Source organism: Marmota monax, unplaced genomic scaffold (assembly GCF_021218885.2).
Source record: "Marmota monax isolate L192 unplaced genomic scaffold, Marmota_monax_Labrador192_F-V1.1 WCK01_AAM20220418_F8-fsc00014, whole genome shotgun sequence".
NCBI lineage: Eukaryota > Metazoa > Chordata > Mammalia > Rodentia > Sciuridae > Marmota > Marmota monax.
In genome coordinates, this window is record NW_026695222.1 from 11,621,232 (window position 1) to 11,627,880 (window position 6,649).

The following is a 6,649-nucleotide window of genomic DNA, read 5'->3' on the forward strand; positions in this document are numbered from 1 at the left end:
AAAGATTGGGGCTATGGTCTGGGTTACCTATGCAACCAGATCACAGAGTGACCAGACAATGCCGCACCGGTCAGAAGGGGAGACAGACATGGTCACGTATTATGTCGGCCTCCCACAAGCCTGGGCAATTTAGCAAGATCCTCTCTCAAAATAAAAAATAAAATGGGCTATGAATGTTGCTTAGTGATAGAGCACCCATGGGTTCCAACCCCAATTCTGGAAAAAAAATGAGTTGTAGGAGTGTGTGTGTGTGTGTGTGTGTGCGCGCGCGCATGTGTGCAACCTAGCATAGCCTTAAGCAACTTAGTGGGACCCTGTTTCAAAAAGTAAAAAGGGCTGGGCTGTGGCTCAGTGGTTAAGCACCCCTGAGCTCAATCTCCAGGACAAAAAGTGGAAAAAAAGGAAGAAAGCAAGCATGGTATTCACACGATGGGATACTGTCCAGCCATAAAGATGAAATCCTGTCACTTGCAGCAACATGAATGCCCCTGGAGAAGGTTATTTTGAATGAAACCAGCCAGACCTGGGAAGACAAATATCATCCGTTTTTCACTCATTGAAGGAAACCAAGAAGTCAACCTTGTAGAAGTGGAAAGAGAACAGCGGTTGCTAGAGATGGAGAAGGGCAAGCAGGAGAGGGGATGGAGGAATTAGGAGGGGCTGTTAGAGCCTGGGACAGATGCCAGGGAGAGGGAGGGCTGAGAGTGGAAGGGGGTTAGGCACATTCAATGCATGAGGTGAATGTGTACAGAAAGACCCCGTTGATGTGCACAATTAATATGTGTTAGTGATAATCATTTTAAAAACAAAGACCACGGTATCCTCCCCTCAAGACACACAGCTCAGGTGCAGCTATATGCCCTTGGGTTGAGGAAGCAAGGGTGACCAGGTCTAGCCAAGCACAGTGTAATATGCTTCTGATCTCTCTATAAATGTCCCTGTATATGCACACTTTGCTACACAGACCATTCCCAGCCTTGATTTTTGGGGTCCACACCTGAGGTCTATCCAGGTGGATTACCTGATGCTCTAGTTCATTCGTGTACACAGTTGTATAGTATTCCTTTGTAGTCATGTATTTGTGAATTCCACTGATGGATGGAAACCTCAGTTGTTGTGGCATCTCACTATCACAGTGACTGGTTCTTTACATTCTGGTGCACACATGCAAGTTTCCCTAGTGCACAGCGACAAGTAGAATTCGCAGGTCATCAGCTCTGCTGGGTTTGCCAAGTTGTGTTCCAATTGTTACAGAGCCCCTCTGAGACCCTTCTGGGTCCATTATTCTTTCCTGTTTCTCTTCTTGCTGTCCCCAGCACTCCTGCGTGATCAGCACAGGCATGACCTACGTCAGAGATGTGAAGCATCTTTAGAGAAAAGTGTCTAGAAGTGGATTAAGCCGGTCTAAGCTGGTTTCCATGCCATGTTGACAGGAGTTTGTACATTTTCATGGCAAAACTCCCACCCACTCCCAGCTGACAGTTTACAATTTCTATGGCAACTGCTAGAATAGGCCAAATATGGTCACTTATGGAGGCAGGGCAGAAAATCTTAAATATTCTGCCCATTCACCTGCCTGCTGGGTGACCACCCCCCCACCAACTATATAACCCTACTCCTTTTGCTCCCTTGGACAGGGGACATGCTTTGAGAGCAAACTCCTAGTCTCCCCGCCCACCTTCACTGGCCATTGAGAAGACTTCACTCTATGTGGTTGTCCCCCCATGTCATTACTGACCCTGCTCCAGAGAAAAGGAATCCAAAAAGCCAGGGTGGTGGTGCGTACCTGTCATCACAGCGACTCAGGAGGCTGAGGCTGGAGGATCACAAGTTCAAACCCAGCCTCAGCAACTTAGTGAGGCCCTAAGCAACTTAGGTAGAGCCTGTCTCCATACAAAATTTTTTTAAAAGGCTGGGGATGTAGTTTATTGGTAGATTGTCCCTGGGTTCAATCCCAGGTACGACAAAAAGAGAAAAGTGAGGAGGAGGAGGAGGAGGAGGAGGAGGAGGAGGAGGAGGAGGAGGAGGAGGAGGAGGGAGAATCCCAAAATTTGGGAAATGATCAGTGATGTGCCTTTGAGCCAACGCACACCCCCATCAGACCTGGACAATTCTGTTTGCCAGGCAGCCCTGCCAGTGTTTCCTGTGGCCAGACTTGTAAAATATTTCACAGTTGCCATAATGGTTTGGACTAGGTCTCATTACTACTGGAATCAGATTGGAGGTGGGAGTTTAGGACGCCAAGATGACAGAGGCAGGGGACCAGAGAGATGCCCCTGAAGGACATAACAGGAGATGAGGCACCACAAGTCCCGTTGCCATGACAACTCCTGCCCAGAGGACCCTGTCACACAACAACTCCCTCGACAGTTTCGGTACTCTAAATGACCAACAAGGGTGCAGTGGACAGTACTGTGATTAGGTTCTCTGCATTAACCAGTGGGAGCCAGGCCTGGTGCAAACACCTGTAATCCCAGTGACTCAGGGTGAAGGGTGTGGGAAATAACACCCCCCAAGAAAAGGGGGGTGACGGCCCACAGGGAGGAGGGAGAACATCGGGTCCAGGGGAGAGAAGGTAGACATCAGGCCCTGGCCCTGGGCCTTCAGCCCTTCCCAGGGATGATGAGTCCTGGGAGGAAGGAGGTAAACTCTAGGCTCTGGGCTCTGGTCAGTCATCCTTCCCCAGTAACAGTGGCTTTGAGCTTCTCCAGCTGTTTTCCTGAGTTAGATTTATAATCTGCACGACTAGTTTCCCGACTGCCCAGCCGGCACTTCCCAAGTCTCTAATGATTAAGTCACACTAAACATTCTGCTATGATTCACACTAAGACTTATAAAAAACAGACCCCTCTTGTCACCAGTCACCATTTTCACCCCTGAAAATGTGCCACTCCACTGCTCCTGGAAAAGACAGCTTGCTGATCCCAGGTCAGCTCCCATTTGGGGTTATTTTTGCTTACACAGGAAGCTGAGGCAAGAGGATTGTAAATTTGAGATCAGCCTCAGCAATTTAGCAAGGCCCTAAGCAACTTAGCAAGACCCCGGCTCAACATAAAATATAGAAAGGGCTGGGGACGTGGTCAGTGGTTAAGTGCCCCTGGGTGCAATCCCTGGTACCAAAAATTAATTAATTAACCAATGGGGGGAAACTGGACACTATTCTAGTCAGGTATCATAAGGTAACCAAAGGGAGCAAACAGGGAAGGTCTTCAATCAGGTCCATAGATGGAAGAGAACAGCCCACAGCTCAGCACATCAGCATATAAGACACTAATTTCCAGACACTGGGGCCTCTTGCTGAGTCCATTCTGCGGTGACTTCCACCTTCACCTTCCGCAAATCTGTACTTTGTCTGTCACTTGTGAGGATCTTGCTCAATTTTCTGGGACACCAGGGACCTGGACCCCACCTGGACACCCCAATAATAACAAACCTCCTCCAAGTACTAATATTCCAGAGACAAGTGTCGATAGTAGGGAATCAGGAAGATAAAGGAGCTAAATCCAGCCACTCAACAGCCAGAGGCAGGAAGATCACAAGTTCAAGGCCAGCCTGAGCAATTTAGTGAGGCCCTGTCTCAAAATAAAATCAGAAGGGCTGGAAGTATAGCTCAGTGATAGAGAACCATGGGTTTCAATTCCCAGTACTGCAAAAAGTAATAACTGTTGTTGTATTTTTGTTGTTGTTGTTATTATTATTATTATTACTATTATTATTATTAACATTCTTTGCAGAAGCCTCTGGAGGGTCCAGTGTCATCTTGTCATGGGAGAAAAGATGTCTCTGTTGAAGGGTCTGAGGAGTCCCAGAAGGGAGGGGGAACTGAACTCAGGACCCAGGGGATTCTTGGCCATGACAGAAAAGAATTTCGGCACAAGCCACACAAAGGCATAGACGGAGGTTTATCTAGGAAAGTGGATATACCTTCAAGGAAACAGAAGGGTTGTCTCGAGAGTGAGAAGCATCCCGGACTTGGGCTGAGGGCCCAATATTTATAGAAGGCTGTGTCAGGAGCTGGACTGGAGGTGGATCCAGGGTGGGCCTGCACAATTTCATGTGTTTTCCTGAACTTGTGTATTTTCCTCATTTTACAAGCATGTACACACCCAGTTTTGTTCAGGACACTTAGATCTAAGTGTTATGTAATTGTAGTTTCAAGTTCATGCCCTCACATCCGCTTCTGATCAAATTCCTAAATTCCTCTAGTCAGATTGGTCAGGAGCTTTCGGCAGAAATCAGACAAAGGAATTGGTGATCAGGGACCCATGGGGCAAGGAGAGGCAGAGTGGTGCAGTGGTTAGGAACACGGACTTGGAGGCACGAGATACCTAGATTCAAGCCCACTTGGAGGTCTGATAAAATGATAGTAGCAGAACTCACTCCATAGGTGCCACAAGAATGAAAGAGTTAGTAAATCTGAAGCTCTTTTAAGAGTATCTAGGGTGGGGCTGGGGCTGGGGCTCAGTGGCAGAGCGCTTGCCTTGCGCATGTGAGGCCCTGAGTTAATCCTCAGCACCACATAAAAATAAATAAACAAAATAAAGATTAGAAAAAAAAGAGTGTCTAGGGCATAGTAAGTGCTCAGTAAACATAACTGCCAGGTACTATTATGGGGAAAGATGTCCCAAGGCCTCTGGGAGAGACACGAGGGGTCCCCTGGCCTAAGATAGGGCTCCCCTCAGTGGAACAAACTGAAGAACAGGTGATGACCAGGTTCAGTCTCTAATACCAGTTGAGCCAATCAAAACCACACATTACTTTCTTTCTTTTTTTGCAGCAAGGATCGAAACCAGAGGCACTTAACCACTGAGCCACATCCCCAGCCCTTTTTATTTTTTATTTTGAGACAGAATCTTGCTAAGTTAAGACCCTGCAAAGTTGCTGAGGTCTTAAAGCACTATACCACCTCGATTTTGCAATCCTCCTGAGTACCTGGGATTACAGGTGTGTACCACCATGCCCAGATACCACCGATCTTTAAGCTGAGGTTCATTGTTGTTAGTCTCCAGTAATGCATGAGCATGGTCCAGAGCGAGCCTCCACCTCTTGGACTTTCCATGAGGTTGTGGGGCATGTGGAGTTGGCAAAGCAATGAAGGGAGTAGGGGCTGAGGAGCAGGGGTGGGGCTAGGTGGTCTTGAATTGGAAATGAGTCTCGTACCTCAAAAAAAGCCCCATCCTCCTATGACTCCTGCCAGGACCTGGTAAAGCTGAAAACCTGCTCATAATAACCAGAATCTAGACCCTAATACTTTTTTGTTGTTATTGTTTTGTCTTCACAGTACGTGGAGTTAAACCCAGAGCCTTGTGCGTGCTGGGGAAGCACTCTACCACTGAGCTGTGCCCCCAATTCCTTCTTAAATTTTAACTTTGAGACAGAGTCCAAGTTGCTCAGGCTTGCCTCAAAATTGTGATCCTCCAAAGTAACTGATATTTCAGGACCCTAACACACTTGACAGATAAATGTCAAGTTTCTTTTTTTGCACAGTTTTAATGTGCATCAAATTTTCTTTGTTTTCTCCTTTTTTTTTTTTTTGTACTCAAGTTTGAACTCAGGACCTCACTCATACTAAACAAGCACTCTACCACTGAAGGCTACATCCCCAGCCTTTTTAATTTTGAGACGGGGCTCACTAAATTGCTGAAGCTGGCCTTGAACGTGCCAACCTCCTGCCTCAGCCTCTACAGTAGGCAGGATTTCAGGTGTGCACCACTGAGCCCAGCTATATTTCAAAGTTTCCAAGAAAACAACTTTATTAAGAAGGGTTTGGACAGAGGCTGAGGAGTGTCTCAAGGATCCTCAAGAAGAGGACACCTAAACAGAGACCTGAAGAAGAATCAGGAGGTGACAAAGGGAAGAGAGTCTCAGACAGGGTGGCAGGAGGCAAAAGGGAAAAGAAGCTGAGTACCTAAATGATAAGCTTATGTCCGAAGACGTGCTCTTGGAGCAGTGGGAGAGTACTTTGCTGAGTTGCAAGGAAATGGTGCTCTAAGCAAAGCAAGAAAGCAGTAAATGCAAAGGTCCTGAGGCCAAAACATGCCTGGCACCTTTCAGGAACAGCAAGAGGAGCAAGGTGCCTAGAGCCGGGAGCATAGTAGGAACTGGGGAAAATGAGATGGAGGAGCTGGCTTATCTCACAAGAGTCTTGCATGCCATGAGACTGTCTTTTGTGCAGAGTGACGCAAAGAACCATGGAAAGGTTGTGAGTAGAGGATTGACAGATTTAAGGTCTGGGCACCGCCCTCCTCCCCCAACCCCCACACCCCTGCAAGACTGTAAGCAATAAGAGGGCAGCAACTTCGTTCCCTGCCAAATCCATAACCCTGGAAGCGCATCAGGCCATAGCCAGGCCTCAGGAAATGTTTGAACAAGTAAATAAATGGACGAGTGAAATGAGAGGATGAGACGATGAGTCTCATTTCTCTAAGGGATCTTCCTCCCACAGGGAGTGGAGACCTGCTCCACCTCTCATCCTCCGCCCCGCCCACTCCCGCCTTTAAGCTGCTGTGCGCGCTGCGGCCTCCAGAGGGCGCGGAGCGGCGGGGATTTCCGCACGGAGGGTTTTGCGTGAGGCACCGCGTGGGGCGGGGCCTGCGGGCGGGCGCCCAGCGTCTGGGCTGTGTCTACCGCTGAGCGGAACGCGGCAGCA